Here is a 21,009-nt window from a genome sequence, read left to right as displayed (position 1 = left end):
AAGTTAATGATGTTATTCTTGGGACAATTGATTTTGTTTAAACCTGAGAATTTTTTGGGTACCAATGTTTATTAGGATGAACCAGATTATTTGTTCCTTGATTATAGGGATATATCAGATTTTTTTAATTTCATCTAAAATTAAAAAAAAAAAAAATTTCTTACTACCATCTTTTCCAAAATACAGGGGCCCCTCTTCCACTTGGGACTTTAGGCAATGGTCTAATTGGTGTAATGGAAGTGCCGGCCCATTGACACCAGTATAATGATGCAGAGGACGACCCTTAACTATTTTAATCATGACTTAAAGCTAGCTGATTGGTTTTGTGTTCTTTGAGCATAATGTTTTCTTACATAGATTTATCCCCTTCCCCTCGGGCGGGGCAAAATACAAATAAAAAATAACTTTGAATAAGATAAGAGAGTAAGAGGCAACTGCTCTTTGGGCTAATATGGCCTATATATAATACCATGCCCTAGATATGTGTCTATGTGCCGAAACGATGGCCTCTAAGAAGTTCATAACTTTGGGTTTTCTCTTCATTTTGATGTTTTTGTTTGCCTCAAAAGTGGCATCCAGACCTGGGACTTCCGAACTTGACAACCCAAGTAAGTCTGCCCTTCTTGGTTTTTTACTTTTAGTTTGCTTCATTATATTATTCTCATTTGATTAAAGTGAATCCAGAGAAAAAGAAAAAGAAATAAACTAGCTTATTTGCTTAAAACACAGTGTCTCATCATATCATGGGGTAAAAAGCTTCGAAAATTTTTAATAGAAATAGTAAGTCATTGATATTCACACTCATCAAAGTGGGGGAGAAAATGGGCTTTTGCCCTTTTTTTTTTTTTAAAAAAAAATCCAGCATTTTGCCCCATTTCCGAAGTTAATTAGGGAAATGTCCTTATTTTGAAACTTGATTTTTTAAAAATCGAGTTTCAATTTAAAACTTGATTTTTGGACAATCGAGTTATAACAAACTGAAAATTAAAAATAAATAAATAAATAAATAAATTTCTGGAACTCAAGCTCCATGAACTCGAGTTCCATGCAAGTTTTATTTTATTATTTTATTATTTTTTTAGTTTGATCGCTCCATACCTATAGTTTTCAGGGAGCCCTATAGTGGTGTTTTAAATGGAACTCAAGTTCATCCATGCAAGTTTTTTTTTTTTTAATTTTTTTTTTTTAAAAGTTTGATCACCCCATACCTATAGTTGCATTCAAGGAGCCCTATAGTGGCGTTTTAAATCCCTATAGCGGCGTTTTAAATAGAACTCGAGCTCTGTGAACTTGAGTTCTATGCAAGTTTTTTTTTTTTTTTTTTTTTTTTTTTTTTTTTTTAAGTTTGATCCTATAGCTGCGTTCAGGAGCCCTATAGTGGCATTTTAAATGGAACTCGAGCTCCATGAACTCGAGTTCCATGCAAGTTTTTTTCTTTTCTTTTTATTTATTTATTTATTTATTTTTATTTTTTTAAGTTTGATCGCCCCATACTTGATTTTCTACAAATTGAGTTTTACATTGAAACTTGATTTTGAGAAAATCAAGTTTCAAAAGATGGGCATTTCCCTAATTAGTTTGGGAAAGGGGGTAAAACCACTGTTTTAAAAACCGGACTGGACCGACCGGTCCAACCGGTTCAACCGGGAACCGGGAGCCAATCCGGTCCGGTTAAAAACCCAAAAACCGGTCAACAACTGGAAAATCGGTCAAAAACTGGGGTTGAACCAGAAATTCCAAAAAAAAAAACGGTTCTATGTCCGGTTCGGTTTTTAAAACCATGGGTAAAACGTTGGTTTTTTTGCACGAAAAGGGCATTTGCCCATTTTGGCCTCAAAGTGGGTGCTATATTTTTGGGTGGATACTATAAAGATTGTAATATTACAAATATTACAAATTTTACTGCATCAATTTTATGAAATAATATGTCAACTTTTGAAATATATGACAAAAAAGCAGTAATTATGGTTTAAGTTTCACGTCCAAACAAAGAACAAGTTGGTCATGAAGTTAATCATCAGCACCCATAACCGATTTATCACAATTGAGCTTGTATGAGTGGTGGTAAGTAATTCTCAATAACACAACAAAGTATCCAACCCAAAAGCCTAATCAACACCGACCCACGATAAAATCTTCAAAAATTTTATATACCTCCAAAAGACCCACCAATATGCCATTACAATATGTGTTTTTGTTGCAGTCTGGATAAGTATATCAAAGTGGTATATGAATTGTCATAAAAGTTTGTAAGCTTTTTAATTTAAATTTCGTTTAAGTTTAAAATGTTTTAATATTGTGGCATTATTGTCTTGTACCTTCAGAGGTGAAAAAAAGTGGTGTGGTGCCTCCATCAACACCAATTCCAGGACCTATTTTGGAGGAGGTTACAGTTATCTCGATAGGCAATTCAGACAACCAAATCTTGGTATCTGAACTTGAGTACTTTTCTGTTGTGATATTAACATATCATTTTATAAGTTTTTTATGGTAAAATTAAATACGTCACAATTTTAAAAAGCCTTGATTTTGCGGCGTTATTGTCTTAATCTTTCAAAATCACCAAATCCTGGGACCCATATAGGTTACAGTTACAGTAATATGAAGCCCAAAATGTCTGCAGCTCCGGGTAGTCCAACTTGAGTGCTTTCTTTGTGATCCCTAAGCTGTATAAGCACCATATATATGGAGAAAATGGGCAAATGCCCTTTTCGCGCAAAAATTTCAGCGTTTTGCTCTCTTTCCCAAACTAATTAGGGAAATGTCTCTCTTTTGAAACTTGATTTTTGGACAATCGAGTTATAGCAAACTGAAAATTAAAAAAAAAAAAAAAATTACTGGAACTCGAGCTCCATGAACTCGAGTTCCATGCAATTTTTTAAAGCCCTATAGTGGCGTTTTAACATACAAGTTTTTTTTCTTAAGTTTGATCGCTCCACAGGGAGCCCTATAGTGTCATTTTAAATACCTATAGTGGCGTTTTTTATGGAACTCAAGCTCCATGCATTTATTTTATTTTTATGTTTTACCAATAGCTGCGTTTCATGGAGGCCTATAGTGGCATTTTTTATGGAACTCGAGTTCCATGCAAATTTATTTATTTATATTATTTTTTTTAAAGTTTGAGTTCCATGCAAATTTATTTATTTATTTTTTTATATTATTTTTTTTAAGTTTGATCTCCCCATACTCGATTTTCTACAAATCGAGTTTTACATTGAAACTCGATTTTGAGAAAATTGAGTTACAAAAGATGGGCATTTCCCTAATTAGTTTAGGAAAGGGGGCAAAACGCTGAAATTTTTGCGTGAAAAGGGCATTTGCCCATTTTGGCCCCATATATATCATAACGCCTAAGATATGAAGCACATGAATAAAAGGAGTCATTGAATACTTGTCTCCACTACTTCTTGTTGGTGATTGAATAAGCTACAACCTTTTGTTATTGGAAATTATTAAATAAAAAAAGAGAACAACCATACCTTCTTGCTAATATGGTCACTAGCATTAGAATTACTACATGAATTCATGCCATGTATGTAGCATTTTTTTAAGCATTTTGATGGTTTTTAGACCCCTTAAAACACAATTGATTTAACTTAGGTAATTAGCCAAGTTGTTACTTAGTCTAATTTAACAAATCTAGGTTATCAAAATTACAAAAATCATATCATGCAAAGCAGCGGAAAGATAAATAACACAAGATATGATCACCTAGGAAACCAAACCGGTAAAAACCTAGGGAGGATTTGACCTAGCTATCCTCAAGGTAAACCTGAATTCACTATCTTGAAAGAATCGAAGTTCATACAATAAGACTTACAAGCCCCCACACTTGACTTCTTATTGCTACCAACTAGTAGAACTTACTGACACGACCACGTGCAAGCTCCGAATCCACGGGCTCCTTCTTTCTTGGATTCACCACCAGATACAAGCACACTCGCTTGTGTTTTCTTTAAGCTTCAATGGCAGCAACCGAGTTGATCATCAAGGTGTAGATAATATTTCATCCTTGAAAACCCTAAGTTTGTGTAAAAGAAAGCTCCTCTAGATCTCACAAGAGATTTACACAAACCGCAATATAAGCGATTTTAAAACGTGGCTAGGGTTTGCCTTTTATACTTAGGACAAATTAGAAAACCCTAAAATGTTTTAAACAACTAGGGCTGAGTTGGAAATCTGCAGAAAAAAAACATTCTGCCCGAGGCTCGATCTTCGATCGATCGAGCCTAAGCTTCGATCGATCGAGCCAGGCCGAAATGCATAATGCTTTCTGCATTAGCTCGATTCCAACTTTACACAAAACGTACAACTTTGAGCAAGACTAAAACACTTCTAAACACATTGTTTTGATCATGGTTTGCCAACAATACACATTAGAGTTCTAAATACATAAATACCTAAGTCTTTAGAACCTAACACATTTCAACATATAGCTTTTGCTTTATAATAACTAGTGTTTAACCCGCGCAATGCGCGGGATCATTTTACATATTAATGATCTTTGCATCCAATATAAACTTAGTTCTCATACTTACACTACATTCATTCAAACCTACATAATTTAGTATCTTTAACCATATAGTATCCAACATCCCCTAAAATTTTTAAACATTAGTCTTTTGCAAACATTTTTTTTTTTAACAAAACAATAACGGTATTTATTGAGAATTTATGAGTTAGAAGATTATTTCAGTCACACACAATCTTCTATTTTTCTTCCTCGATTTCATACAATATCAGCTCAGCCTCAGGCTTGAACTCAGTATGATTTCATTTAATTAGAATGTGACCTGCGAATCATCTTAAGACAACCTAAGACTTCACATACAGTAATCCTAGTACAATGCTAACTACCTTAATATTTGCTAACAACTGCTTATTAATTAAAAGTACGTCAATGAATATTTTATAACTAAATACAACAATGGGAACATAGTAGTGGTGCAACTTTAGACTCTAACAGAGATTGTACATTAAACTCCATGTAAGAGGCATGTATAGCGCCATTAAGCACACCATTTCAAAAGCAACACAGTATACATCAAAGACTTCATCATCCCCTGCAATTTAGATTTTAGAACATGCAAATCATGAGTGGAAGTCATTGTGAAGGCCAAAATTAAAAACCTGAAAGTATATTAACAAACAATTTAGACCTTTCAGTGGTAATAAAGTAATAACATTTGATCTATGTTTGCCAAGGTCAAATACTGATCCGGTTTTGGCTGTCATAGTTACTAAAATAAAATAAAAAGAACCAATATGTGAAAGAGTAATGATATTTTTAGAAAATTTGGTTAGTCGTATCCTTTAGAATTTAAAAATTAATAGCTAAAAAGCATCAAATTATTGTAGCAATATTACTTGGTGAACCACTATGTTGAAAACTTGATACTACTGAAAGTTTTAAGATCATTTACATACTTGAGTTGCTAGAAACCACAACAATGCACTTCTTTATAGACGCTCTAAGCCAAAGGAATGAAAGAATTGCCTTCTCTAAAGGACATTTGAAGCACTTAGAAGATTCATTATCTTGTGAACCATCAAAAGACCTTTCAAGAGTAACACCAGCTAAATTAGAGCATTCGATGTCTTTAACTATAGAGCCATCAACACAATTAACGCTGTTTCTAGTACCTGTATGAAGTAGCAAAATCAATATCAGCATACAACATATTTTTTTTATATATAAGTAATATCAGCATCCAACTTTGAGGCATAAATGTGAATAAAATAATATTAAAAAAGGAACATGTTTATACATTACAACAATTTCTGCAAATGTACATTAGTGATAGTCTGGAACCTAATTTGGATTATCTTAGCCATAGGATTGTAGTGCCTTATGAATAAGGACTATCCTAACCATACATATATAATCGTATCAGATGGCTTCAAGTCTTCCACAACAAACACAATGGCAAAAAATGAATTACAATAATTACAATCTTAGAACTTCACTGTCCTCTTATTATTCATCAAGCTTTAGCTTTAGCAGTCTGAGAATATAGAGAAAATTGAATTCATTAGAGCAGATTGCTCTATCTAATACCATGTACATTTAAATTAGGATGATCAGTTCATCCAAAAATCTGGCCTTGAATCTTAGTCTCACAATTTCAAACTCTATATATGTCCATGACCATGGGTGTCATCCTTTCAGGAGAATAAGAAAGATATGAAGCATTCTTATTAACTTCCTCAAAAAGTAACAAATACCATCCACCATTGTTAAATTTGATCTTCCTCAAAACACTGTCTCATAAAGATACTAATGAATGAAATCTCATTAACCCTATAACCCATTGCTCATTCTATAACTCATTGCAGGATACCTTAAAAGTTGAGTCAGTATAGATAAATTACGGTATTAGATTTCACTGTCATGGCCATAAAACAAAATAGTCTCCAAATTTTCTCACCAATCAAATGGGCCTATTGAACTCCTTACTGACTCACATAGGCATCTTCATCACCAACACACCACCATTCATTAACCATAATTCTAAAAAGTTTTGACCCTGTCTGGGGAGCATAAACAGAATTAAATAAGTCATTTTTCTATTTTTAAGACCATAAGAATCATGAATCGTGCTGCTAAGATAGGATCATATTAGACATCTAATTAAATGAGAAAAAATCCAAAATAAGTGTCATTGTCAACATGAATTAGCAAGAATTTAAAAACTTTGAATAATTTAAAACTTTGGTGTGGTTTTGATTATTAAAGATTTGTGTTTTGAGTGACAGCAAATGTTCATTTACGCAAACTGAATAATCCATTGAGTTATACTCTTTAAAGAAAAATAACAAATAACAAAGCATATATAATCACAACTTTCTTGGGAAAGAAACAGAGATGGAACGCAAGAGAAAAAAAGTGAGTTAGGGCAAGAAGGAAAGAACCAAACATACAACATCAAAATCTGATATCTACAAACCATAACAGAAAATCCCAAAACATCAAAGCAAATATCTAAATCTATACCTATCCAACCAAAATATCCAAACACTAAGTCATATTAAATACCCAGATATAAGAAAGGGGACAAAAATAACCGGTGGCAGTTTCGGCGATCTGATCGACGGAGTTAATGGCACTTAGATTTCTCTCCCCCAATATAAACTCCTGTGTGTGCCTGCGGTTTCGATGTTCTGAGTCTGGCGAGGGAACGGATGGCGGTGGAAAAACTGACAGTAATCCTGTTTTGATTTCTTATGCCCAATCGATGTACTCTTTACCGTTCTGCCTCTTTCTCTTCTCTGTTTCTCTCTCCGTGTCCCAGGCCTCATTGCCCCCCTCTATTTCTATCGTATATCGTATCTTTCTCTGCTTCTCTTTATCTCTTTCGTCGCCTCTCTACCTCTCTTTCTCTGCTTCTCTTTATCTCTTTCGTCGCCTCTCTGCCTCTCTTTCATTGCCTCTCTATTTCTATTTCCATGTGTACTTTAATTTTAACCGGTTATTTTTTTGTTATTTGTAATGAGAGGTTTTAAACGGCGTGTAGAATTCCAACCAACATAATTGATCGCTTTTTAATCTATACGTGGCGGCATTTTAAGGGGTCTTTTTTCACGTGGCAGCATTTTAAGGGGTCTTTTTTCCTAACGTGGCAGCACCTCCTTAAAGGCTTCTGCTTTTATATATAGTATATTACATTATTTTAGTCATAATTAAATCAAGACACAATTTGATTTTTGGTATAGATGAATCGAGTTTGAATCCCAAATCTTTTAACCCACAACAATAAAGCATTAGTGTTGATGATCATACTATTTTTTTGTGTACCCACACTACGACTTTTGAAATTATAAATATAGCCACTCGATTATTTATTAAAAAAAGGAATAGAGACATATGGTTTAATAAGGATATCATTGTAAAATTGGTTGCTCACTGGGATCGAAGTGCCCCTCTGTCTTCCGTGCCGTTCTCCCTATATAAATTGAAACTTCTTCTGTTCATTACTTTACTTTCTTCTGAAATTCAAGATCAGAGCGCACTCGTCAACTTTGTCAGAAGCCTGTACCGTTCAACTGTTGTATTCGTCATCATCACCTCTTCATCGCTTGACTCCGTCTTGGTAAGCATCCTCTTTTACTTTAAATTTTCTTGCACTTTCACTTCTTTAGACCTTTACGCATCCGTCAACCATTATAGCACTGTCAGTCTTAGGGTTTACCGTCACGTGTAGGTCATGTCTAGTGCGTCAAGTAACCAGTCGTTTGTCTACGATGGAGCGGGCTATGATAAAGTGTACCCGTCAGGTCACAAAGACCATGATAGTCCTAGTGAGAGGAGTCCGTCAGCTTCCTCTTCAATATATGAGGATCCAGGGAAAGGATTTAAACGGTGACTCTAGTGACGGTCTAATGGATGTTGATCCCCCAATCCAATCCGTCATAGGACCAGATGGATTTAGGGAGTTCATCTATCTCCCCTTATGGACGGTCAATGATTTTATTTCCAAAATCAAAGAGAACACTTCAAAACACTTAGGGATAAGTATCAAATACCCGACAACATACCCATGCGTCTACCTTATAAATCAAAGAAGTGTTACTATGAGGGTCTTGAAGATTTAGGGGTTTATGAGAAAATGCTGAAGGCAGGGCTCAGATTTCCCTTAAGCGCCCTCCACCGTCGTCTCCTCCAATATCTTGGATTGTCCGTCAACTAGATTTCACCAAATGCTTGAAGGGTCTTCCTTCGTGTGGAGGTCCTATATGGTGCAATGTCGGACGGGGCACAAAGGTTGACGGTAGAAGAATTTTTTAACTGTTACCGTCCTTCCGAGATTACCTAGTCCAGGGGCATGTACAACTTCACGCCTAGGGGCCCGTTGCTAAGGCTTATTCGTGAGAATCCTAACTCCAACAGAGATTGGAAGAGTCGTTATTTCTTTTTTGAGGGTGACGAGTGGATGTGTCACCCTGGTGACACCGAATTCATGCCCGTTGACAAAACATGGGGCATAATGCCACCGTCGGGTATGCCTCCGTCAGTAAATACTTATGTTTCAATTTTTCTTTAATGCATAACTATCCGTCTTTCTATGCAGTTCAAGACCATCCTCTAGTGTCGCTTGAGTAATTCAGCTTCTTGGAGAACATTTTTAACAAAACCAAACTTAAAGAGAGGACGTGGGCCAAATTGGTCAACCTAAATACGCTGCACTGGTATTGTGATGGACCAGAGCCAACCAAAGCCGCCCTTTGATACGAGGCCCAAGTCTGAGCACGTAAGTCCATCACCTTTAACTTTTTGTTATGCTTATTCAATCTTTAACGTCCGTCTTCTATTTTTGCAGAAATGGATGCTATTAAGAGAAGAGTCGTCATCAAGCAAAACGCAGCAAAAAAGAAAGAGGTTGAAGGAGAACTTAAGGAGACGGGTGCGTCCAATTCATCAAAAAGAAAGCCTCAAGAGAAGTAAAGTTGTCAACCTAAGAAACCCAAAACAGTTTTAGAGCCCGTCGTGGGTTTAGAGGCCAAAGGTAGGAAGACGGTCACTCCTGCCAAGCATGGAGTTGGGAATGGTTTAATGAAGGGCCCGTCCATAACCCAAGAAAAACCACCCGTCCTCCTGCGAGAGGACTCCAAATATGCACTTGAGAAGCTTTCGTCCATCATGTTGACCGACGACTATGAGGACTTAGGCAATCATGCTACCAGATAAAAATCCCTTTTTTCCAAAATCAAAAGAGTGATTGGGTTGAACAAATAAAGGATTTCTAACCATCTTGTTATCCTCAAATGAACATAAACCAATTAAATTAGATGGAAAAGGAGAGGCTAAAGAGTCTATCAATCAGCCTTATCTGGTTCCGGGGTATATGTCTATTTATTTCTTACTATAATATCCTATTGTGACTGTATCGTACTATGTGTCATTTAATAACCCAAAAGAAATCCCTTCTCCCCATCTAATTTTAAATGGAGGCCACGGGGGAGACGGGGCTGTTTAGTCTTGCCCAGGTATGTTATGTCGTCCACTTCTTGTTTTTCTGTTCATTTAACTCCGTCACTAATAACCTTTATTTTCAAGCTATGGTGATGATGAAGGGGTTGATGGGACTGTGTCTGAATCACAAGATGGCACTGGAACGTGTCAGGGCGAAAGCAAATGAGACGGAGGACGAGTTGAACAGTCTTAAGACTTGGAGAGTTAATATGGAGAAGAAACTTTCCCTCTCGGAGAAAGTCAGGAAGGAGCTTGATCAGCAGGTTGAAACGTTGGGGAAGGTCTTGGAAGATAAAGAGAAAGAAATCAAGGATGCCAAGGACCAACTCCGTCAGTCCAAAGAGGCAGCAATCCGTGAATATCGCGACTCTGACGCCCTCTTAGAGGAGCTTGGGACCTCTTACGTGGACGGTTTTGACAATGCTATCCGTCAGGCTAAGAAAGCTTATCCCGACCTTGATTTTTCTCAACTTAGCATAGACACAACCTGAAGCTACTGTTCAACCTGTCGCCTCTGAGAGCACGGAGGACTTGTTCGTCGACAATGCAGCCCCTGGTGACAGGGATTCAGTTCATCTCGAGAACCAAGCCCAGCCCTTCGATGGTGACGTCCGTCAGCCTGCAATCGTTGAAGAGAATGTTGAAATCACCTCCCCTCAGCATTAAAATGTTATCGTTTTTATTTTTTGGGTTGTAACTATTTTGGGAACAATCTTTTAATTTTTATTCGTCACTTTGTGGCATGTAAAAACAGTACTTTAAATATGTAGTTAGTGATTTAAAGTTCTTTTTAGACGTATCCGCCTTCTTGGTAAAATGTAAATTGTTAATTTTAACATCCTGTCGAGCCTATTATAACTTTTTACAACTTTCACTGGGGATCCGTCCTTTAGGATGAGTTCATCCGCTCAGTGATTGTTAATTTAGCCGATTTAGATTCATCCTTCATGATGGGCTACTGTTATAACCTAATCTTATACGGATGTATTCACATAACAAAACAAGTCCGTCCATTTTTGAACTGGAAGCTTTTAATCAAACCATTAGTTGGACCCGTCCATTATATGGACTTGGTGGTTATTATTCATTTTAGGACGAGTTCGTCCATTTATGGGTTGTCAATATTTGTTGACTCGTTTTCAAATTAGATCTGTCCATTTTGCAGTTGGATGATCCGTCCAGCATATGGATAAAACTTCCATCCGTCCACTTCCTGGACTACCGTTCAGTGGTGTGCCGTCCATATTATGGACCAAATAAAATTTCCTTCCTTATTGGATGGTCCCCCCTTTTTATGGATTTAATAAAGTGTCCATCTTCCTTGGATGAACCGTCCACTTTGTGGACTTAATAAGATTTCCGTCCTTATTGGATGGACCATCCATTATATGGACTTCGTAAATCTCCATCCTTCTTGGATGGGCCGTCCACTTTATGGACTTTATAAAGTTTCCATCCTCCTTGGATAAACCGTCCACTTTGTGGACTTGATAAGATTTTCGTCATTATTGGATGGACTGTCCACTTTATGGACTTTTTCTTAAAATTTTCATCCTCCTTGGATGAACCGTCCACTTTGTGGACTTGATAAGATTTCCGTCCTTATTGGATGGACCGTCCACTCTATAGGCTTTACAAAATTTTTTTACAAAATTTTTGTAGAAGACGCATTAGTCATATATGAATATTCCTCTTATTATTAAACCAAAAGTAGTTCTTGAAAGAAAAAGGAAGCTTAAAAAATAATGCCTAAAGATAAATTGTCTATGTAGTTAAAACTAGGTAACCGGAAAATGTTGCAATAACTAACTTAAAACTAGCAAAACTTGAATAAAATGAGGATCCGTCGGGTGTTGCCTTCCATGTCGTCATTTTCACTGGTAGTACTTTCATAAATGTTCAGCGTTCCATGGGTGTTGCAGCTATCGCCCATCTAATGTCTCCAGATGGTAGGTTCCTTTCCTTTGCCATGATGTGACCCTGTAGGGTCCCTCCCAGTTGGGGCCGAGCTTCCCTTGGGCAAGATCCTTGGCCGCGCCCATCACCTTCCTCAAGACTAGGTCTCCGACCTGGAAGTCTTTGTGCCTGACTTTGGAATTGTAGTTCCTTGCCATAAGGTTCTGGTATCATGCCAACCTTTGCTCTGCTGTTGCCCGCACTTCGTCCACCAGGTCTAGTTGCAAGAGAAGGGCTTCATTGTTCTTACTTTCGTCGTAGTTGTCCACCCGGTAGCTTATGAGCCCTACTTCTGTTAGTATGACTGCCTCTCTCCTGTATGCTAGTCGATATGGCGTCTCTCCTGTGGGTGTCCTTATTGTTGTCTGGTATGCCCACAAAACACTAGGTAGTTCCTCCAGCCATATGCCCTTTGCCCCCTCGAGCCGAGTCTTGATGATTTTGAGCAAGGATCGGTTCGTAACTTCAACCTGTCCATTGGCTTGTGGATGAGCAAGTGACGAGTAGTGGTTCTTGATCCCTAGCTCTGAGCAGAAATCCCGGAACGCGTTGTTGTTGAACTGCTTTCCGTTTTCAGAGACAAGCACTCTGGGTATCCCATACCGACAAATAATTTTATTCTAGACAAAACTTCAGATGTTCTTCTCTGTGATGGTGGCTAGGGCTTCTGCTTCCACCTATTTGGTGAAGTAGTCGATGCCAACTACTAGGAACTTTAGCTGCCTGACCGCAGTTGGGAAAGTGCCTATGATGTCTAATCCCCATTGAGCGAACGGCCATAGGGCCGTTATAGGCGTGAGTTCTTCCGGAGGCTGTCTGACGATGTTACCGAATCTTTGGCACTTGTCGTAAACTTTGACATAAGTCTGCGCATCCTTCTGCATAGTAGGCCAGTAGTATCCCGCGCAAATCAGCTTGTTCACCAGCGATCTTGCCCCCGAGTGATTCTCGCAGATTCCCTCGTGGACCTCTCTCATGACGTAGTCTGCCTCCTTGGGTCCCAAACACCTTAGGTACGGGCAGGAGAAACCTCTTTTGTATAGGAATTCTTTTATCAGAACAAAACGCGATGCTCGGACCTTCAATTTTCTAGCGGCGTCCTTTCCGTCCTGTAGCATGCCTTCCCTTAGGTAGGAGACTAAAGGCGCGGTCCAGTTGTTCTCATCACCTATCTCCTGCACACTCATTACTTCATCTATGAGTGAAGAAGTTTGTACGAAGGATAGTACTTGATCAAGGACGAGCATGTGCTCTACTGAGGCGACCTTTGCTAGGCAGTCGGCGCATTCATTCTCCTCCCTTGGGATTTGGACGAATTTGATTTGTAGACCGTTGATTCGACCCTTCACCTCCTCGAGGTACTTCTTCATTCTTCCGTTCTTGCATTCATAGTCACCGTTAACCTGACTGGTGACGACTTGGGAGTCGCAATATACGACCATGTTTTCAGCTCCTGCTGCTCTCTTGAGGTCCAATCCTACCACTAAAGCTTCGAATTCTGCTTCATTGTTGGTCGTAGGAAAGTTTAGGCGGATCATGCACTCGATCTTATCACCTTTCGGGGTGCAGAGTACCACACTTGCTCCTCCAGCCTATTTGAAGATCTGTCAGTATGGACGCACCATTGTAGAGCTACTTCTGCCCCCTCGCCTTCCATGAGCGTGAACTCGACGATGAAGTCAGCTACCACTTGCCCCTATATAGTAGTACGCGGTCGGTATTGTATATCGAATTCGCTCAACTCGACTGCCCACAATGCCATCCGTCTTGCAACTTCGGGTCTACTCATGGTTTTTCTCAAAGGCTTATCTATCAAGACAACAATAGTATGGGCTTGGAAATACGGCTTGAGTTGCCGTGTTGCGGTCACCAACGCGAAAGCCCACTTTTCCATTTGAGGATATCTTTCTTCTGCTCCTCGAAACCCTTGGCTTGTAAAGTAAACGGGTTTCTGCAACCTGTCCTCTTCCCTTATCAAAGCTGCGCTGACCGCGGCTTGCGAGACGGCTAAATACAGATAGAGCTCTTCTCCTGGTTTAGATGGACTGAGAAAGGGAAGAGTCGAGAGATACAACTTAAGATTCTCAAACGCCTGCTGGCATTCATCTATCCATTCAAAAGATCTCTTCAACACGCGGAAGAAGGGTAGGCATTTATCTGTCGCCCATGAGACGAACCTGTTCAATGCCGCTATCTTGCCGTTTAGGCTCTGCACCTCCTTGACCGTCTTCGGTGGGGCTAAGTCCATTATGGCCCGTACTTTTTCCGGGTTGACTTCGATACCTCTTTGGGATACCATGAATCCCAAGAATTTCCCCGCTGTTACCCCGAATACACATTTGCTTGGGTTTAACTTCATGTTGTACGCCCGAAGGGTGTCGAAGGTCTCTTGGAGATCACTCAAGTGTTCGTCTTCTCGCAGGCTTTTTACTAGCATGTCATCTACATAAACTTCAACATTCCTCCCGATCTGTTGTGCGAACATGTTATTCATCAATCTTTGATATGTTGCCCCAACGTTCTTGAGCCTGAATGGCATCACTTTGTAGCAGAAGAGTCCTTGGCTTGTAACAAAAGAAGTCTTTTCCTGGTCAGCCTCATCCAGTTTAATCTGGTTGTATCCAGAGAATGCGTCCATGAAGCTCAGCAGCTGATGTCTCGCGGTCGAGTCTACCAAGGTATCTATTCGTGGAAGCGGGTAACTATCCTTGGGATAGGCTCTATTGAGGTTCGTGAAGTCTACACACATCCTCTACTTTCCATTGGCCTTTTTGACCATAACCACATTTGCCAACCAATCCAGGTAGTATACTTCTCGAATGAAATCTACTTCTAACAACTTCCGAACTTCCTCCACTATTGCTTTGTGTCGCTCTTGAGCAAACACGCGCTTCTTTTGTCAGATTGGAGAGGATGAGGGCGACACATTCAGTCTGTGAAGTATGATTGAAGCGTTAATCCCTGGCATGTCCTCGTGACTCCCAGCAAATACATCCTGATTCTCCTTTAGAAACGTCATGAGCTCATTTTGAACCTACTGTCCGGCCAACGTGCCCACTCTAGTCGTCCACTCAGGTCTGGAGTCATCAAGGATTACTTCCTCTAGTTTCTCCATAGGCTCTGCTGCCCGTTGTTCCTCTGTGCACATGGTTTGCTGGTGGTCATCCATTTCCAGCATTGCAATGTAGCATTCACACGCTGCTACCTGATCGCCTTTCACTTCTCCTACCCCATACTCAGTGGGGAATTTGATCATCAGATGGTAGGTTGATGTTACAGCCTTCCATGAATTCAAAGTAGGATGCCCTAGTATTGCATTGTATGCAGACGAGCAATCAACGACTAGGAACGTCACGTCCCTCATGATCTGCTGAGGGTAATCTCTGACTGTTACCGGTAGGGTGACCGCACCTAGTGGATACACCCTTGTTCCTCCAAAACCTAGGAGTGGGGCGCTTACTGGGATCAATCGTTCCGTCTCTACTCTTATTTGCTGAAAAGCCGGATAGTACAAAATATCTGCGGAGCTTCCGTTGTCTACCAGTACCCTGTAGGTATTGTAATCTCCTACCCGTATACTAACTACGAGTGCATTATCGTGTGGGTGGTGGAGACGTCGGGCATCTTCCTCTGTGAACCCAATGATAGGATTGTCAACCCGTGCCATCTTCGGGGCGTACCCTGTTAATTGAATGTTCTAAACCATCCGTAGGTATGCCTTACATGTCTTCTTAGAAGTGCTACCCCCTGTGATCATCCTTATATCTCCTGTGGGTGGCCTGGGTCGCTCGTTTTCTCTTCGGGCTGGTGCACCTTGGTTTTGCTCTATTCCTTCCTTGCCAACGAATTTTTGCAGTTTTCCTTATTTAATGAGGGCTTCTATCTGTTACTTCAAGTCATAGCAATCAGACGTATCGTGGCCGTGGTCTCGGTGGAAACGACAATATTTATCCCTGGGCCTCTTGCTGGGATCGCCCTTCAATTTGCCGGGGAAAGTTAGGGCTCTTTCATCTTTAATCTGCATTAGGACCTGATCAATCGCGGTATTCAGGGGGGTGAAGTTCGAAAACCTCCCCATTGGGGGCCTGGATCGTCGATCATTTCTTTTTTCTCCTATCCTTGCCATCTTCCTACCCCTGTCCTGTCGGGCTTCCTCCTGTCTCTCTCTTTTCTTGGGTTTTTCTTTGCGTGCCAACAACGCATCTTCAGCATTCATGTATTTGGTGTCCCTATAAAGCACATCTGACATGGTTTTCGGGTCATTCTTGTATAAGGAGAATAAGAATTTACCCTTTTGTAATCCATTCGTGAAGGCTGCTACGAGGATCTTTTCGTCAGCTTCGTCGATTGAGAGTGCTTCCTTATTAAAATGGGTTATGTAGGACCTCAGCGTCTCATCCTCCCGCTACTTAATATTCATCAGGCATGCAGTAGACTTTTTATACCTGTGTCCCCCGATGAAGTGCGATGTGAATTGGGCGCTCAACTCTTTAAAGGAACTAATGGAGTTGGGCGTCAGCTTGCTGAACCATATCCTTACAGGGCCCTTTAGCGTGGTGGGGAAGACCCTACATATGATCTCGGCCGGTATTCCCTAAAGGTGCATCAGGGTCTTGAAAGACTCCAAGTGATCCAGCGGATCCTTGTTTCTGTTGTAGTTTTCCACTTGCGGCATACGAAATTTTGGAGGAAGGGGGAAAGAGTTGACGGACATGGTGAATGGTGAATCTGTTCAGTGGACTAGATCGTCGAGATCATTGGAAACTCTTCCCTTGAGTGCGCTTATCATACACTCCATCCGTTCTTTCATCAACTACATCTCCTCGACGATATAAGGCGGGGCCATATCAGCAACGAATGGACAGCTCATGTCCTGTCGATCTGGTTTATTCGGGGCGTTACTTCCCTCCAGCCCTTCCTGGTTCCTTTGATTAGCACTAGTACCTTCTTGATCTTCCTCTTGGTTTCCCATCGCTGCATTCTTCTGTCGTAGCTGTTCCTCTAGGGTTTGGTTTTGTCTAGTGAGGTGTTCCACTACTGTGTAAGGGTTTGGACCTGTCTCTCCAAGGCAGTAGGTCGTGGTTTGTCTCCCTGAACATTGTTGGTGGTTGCCATCGAGCGAGTAAGTACCATGCAACTCTTTGTCCAGGAAGCGTTTGTGTGGCTTACAAGTTACTGTCTTTCCCACAGACGGCGCCAACTGATGATGCCGAAAAATTACTAGTGAGCCACACAGTCCTCGCACACTCGAAGCAAGACCTGCACAACAAAAAGAGAGGACCTAATAGAGAGCACCGGTGTGGTGCCGGCCAAATACCCTCCGAAGGTCAAGTTAGAACTATTCTCACAACTCTAGAGTGCTAGAGAAGGGTAAATTATGCGTACCTGTTTTCTGAGGGTCTTTGGGTTTTTATAGTAGTGCAGAGCCAAACTCCCAAGACTTGCGCAACAAGTCTTTTCCATATAGGGAAGATACTCATTAATGGACATATTTTCCAGAATCTTCTTCGTATTAGAATCCTATTCGTATTGGGATTCTATGGACTAGGGTTTATCGTGAGACGCAAGTCGTTTCCATTTAAGATTCATTGGAGACCACATAATGACCAAATTAGTGCTACGTGGCCCATTGATCCGTCCACCCTGGTTCGTCCATATTGGATCCGTCCACTTCCGGCCCACTTATCTTGATCAGTCAAGCCCATCCAAATGGACCCGTCATCTATTTACTTTGATCCGTCATCTCCACATTCTTCCTCTTCACCTTGTATTGCACTTGTGTTAGTCACCCACTCTCTTAAAAATTCTATTGTTTGAGCTTGATTTGAGGGACAAGATACCACTAATCTAAGTGGGCTTGGGCCTTTATTTTTTGAGTTCCTACAACTAGTTTAGTCTAGAAAATAAAATAAATTTTGATTTTTTAGATTTTTTTTTTCATAAATTTTAATTAAAGGAAAAAAAAATAAAAATCAAATCTACATTGTTTTAAGGGTCACTAACAATGCGATCCAGAGGGAGACCAATGGAAAGCATGAGTTTAATAAAATCGAAATTTGAAGAACAAAAATGAATGAAAGTTAGTAAAGTAACGTGATTAAATCAAATTTAAACAAAATTATAGGATTGAATTTATAATGGGGAAATGCAAACTGATGCCCTTAGGACATTAGTTAATAATCCATTTAAAGGAAGTTTTTATGGAAAAAGAAAAAAAACAATTAATATTTTGACAATTTTTTCTATTTTTCATAAAAATTGTGTCAAAAATTTCTTAAAATAGATTGTTAACCAGTGTCCTAAGGGCACTTGTTAGCATATCACGTCAAAGTTGGACAAATTTGGCGGAGGAAATTGTATTTCCTGGCATCTACAAGAACAGGGGCGGCCCAACATAATTTGGGGCCTAAGGCGAAAAATTTATGCGGGGCCTTTAATATGTAAATATTAATTAAACAAAATTATTTAATACTAATCAAATTAAGGTTAATTTGATACATTAAATACATAAATAATACCAACTAGACTAATGTTAATTTCATATAGAGAATTGAATATCATAGTTGAATTATAAATATTAATAAAAAGAAATAAAAATATATTGCGATTGAAAAAGATACTTTATTTTGGATATAAGACGATGCATAGTTAAATAAAGTTGTAATCTAATTTTTAATTTTATATTTTGATTTTAAGAGAAAGAGATAGATATTATTTGGTATGTGGCTTTGTAGGATATTAGTTTACAAAAATCAAAGTCTCAAACTATCAGGGGAGATTTATCTATAATTGATGATTTAACACATTTGCAACATCTTTTTGAAATATTTTAGAGTTTCAATTAAGTTAAGGTTCTATTAGTCTCGTAATTTGAGAGCCTTAATAGAAATGAAAAAGAAAAATATGCTAATTAAAAGCACTATAAAATGTTCAAAATATAATGTGACGTTGTCTCTAATTGATGAACTTCATCAATTTAACTAATGAATGTTTATATCACTTTTTTGTGATTAATAACATAACAATTTGTAAGCCAATAGTAAAATTTGTAATATCCTTAACATCACTAATAAAAAAATGTACAACCTTTAGAAAATATATATATATATATATATATAGTTTTATAAAAATTTGAACGTTTAACTATGGAAAGTGGAGCCTTTTTTCCTAAGAAAATTTTTGTTTTTCGGTGGGCCTTAGGCCGGCCCTTTCAGTCAACTTAGTTTTATTTGTCATATGTCAACTGAAGTTTAATGCCGACAACGGTATTCAATCAACTCACGACACACGGTAGTCAGACAGTCTTTAACTTTAAGGAGAAATATTTGCAGTGGTTGGTTAAAGAGGAAATGCGGTAGCAGTCTCCCTATGAGAACAGGTCATATAGGCTTTGTTTTCTATTTTTTATTTTGTTGTGAAGATTTTTTATCTCTCAAACCTATCAAGTTTGTTTTATGATAATTACTTGTTATTATCATGTCAAGATATTAATTAATTTTTTATGTAGATGATATTTGAACTCTAAATCTTTTATTCGATAAGAGATTTTATCAATTTAGCTAATTGGAATCTATGAATGAGAGGATTTATTAGGAACACATAGGCGTATTTTGGCATATGAGTTAACGCTGTAAAAGGTAATGCATGTATACTTTTAGAATTATTTATTTAGATTAATTATGTTTTAAATAAGAATTGAGTTTGAACTCATCCCTTTATATCTATATTAAAAAATAGAGTACATCTTTAAAGTTAATTTATTTTCTTGTTGAACAAGTTCTAGTTCACACTCCTTTACCAATTTATAATAATAATAAATAAATAAATAATACTTCAAAATTATATTATTTAAGATAATTATTAAAATAATTTTTTTTTCTAAACTAGTTTGGAGAAATTTCCTACAACCAATTATGTAATAGATTATAAGACCACCAACATGAATTAAATCACATAATTGATAAATCATTTAATCAAGTTACATGATTATTGAATGTGTCATATTACTAAAGAATAGATGGATAAACATTTGAGTTGCCATGCAGTGGGTTGGAGGGTCTTCAAATTGGTTTGGATTAAAATTTGGTCCATTAGGTAGAATAATATTTGTTTATGAACTTATAAAAATTACATTAAGCAAACCATACATTGTTAAATATATATATATATATATATATATATATATATATATAAAACTTTACTAAATGAACACATTATTATGATTTGACCTTAATTTGTTCAATAGTCTAGCCTAAACTTAGGTTGGAATTTGACTCATTTGCTAAGTAAATGAACATAATCAAGATTTTTCTCTAGTCAAGCCTAAAATGTTTATAAACAATTTAGTTCATTTATAACTCTAGTAGTTGGAGTTTTTTAAGGGTGTAGATGGCACATCAAACCTCTTTTGTATGTTATTTAAGATACAAGTATTACAAAAAATAAAATAAAATAAAATAAATGGACTTGGGCCTTGTGTTTTGACATTTTTATAATAACCCTTAATCTGTAGCATTAATATTTAATAGACATGCCAAAGAGAGATGAATGGGACTGGAGTGGAGTCCAATTATTTTTATCTTTGATTTAATCAAATCGATTTTCATGAGCTCTTGAACAGGAAGGACTTTTATATGCAGAGCAAGAATGACTTTGAAAATTTAACTTAACCCATTCAAAGAAGACTTTGAATGAGATAAGAAAATGAAAGGCAAATGCTCTTCGGTTATATATATATATATATATATATATATATATAGTCCTAGTCATATGCTTCTAAGTGCGATAAAAATGGCCTTTAACAAGTTCATTTCGGTGGTTCTCTTCATTTTGATGCTTCTCTCTGCCTCAAAAGCGGAAATAAGGGGAGTAACCGAGACTTCCAAGCTTGGTGTGACAAGTAATTAATCTGTCCTTATTCTTGGATTTTATATTCTATTTGTAAATTTTTCAGAAACGATAAAGTTGTATTATTTTCTGTTGATAATGTGGATCAAATGGTGAAGAAAATCTTGACAATATTATTTTTTTAAATGTCAAAGCTAGCTCTTTCTGACAATATTTGATCAAGCAACAATTTT

General features: G+C 38.0%; 1 long non-coding RNA gene across 2 annotated transcripts; it reads right to left on the bottom strand.

Moving 5' to 3' along the window:
• Positions 1-4,730: 4,730 nt before the first annotated feature.
• On the bottom strand, positions 4,731-7,337 carry LOC126699853 (uncharacterized). 2 transcript variants are annotated; one of them, XR_007646887.1, is made up of 3 exons: positions 7,069-7,337; positions 5,431-5,646; positions 4,731-5,066 (listed from the first exon to the last, which is right to left on the bottom strand). It is a non-coding gene; the product is annotated as an uncharacterized LOC126699853 (long non-coding RNA). The 2 variants fall into 2 exon arrangements; XR_007646886.1 differs by lacking the exon at positions 4,731-5,066 and having other exon boundaries at positions 5,288-5,646.
• Positions 7,338-21,009: the final 13,672 nt, after the last annotated feature.

This window comes from Quercus robur, chromosome 9 (genome assembly GCF_932294415.1).
Source record: "Quercus robur chromosome 9, dhQueRobu3.1, whole genome shotgun sequence".
Lineage (NCBI taxonomy): Eukaryota > Viridiplantae > Streptophyta > Magnoliopsida > Fagales > Fagaceae > Quercus > Quercus robur.
Note: the sequence above shows the minus strand (reverse complement) of the source record. Positions and strands in the feature narration are given on the sequence as shown.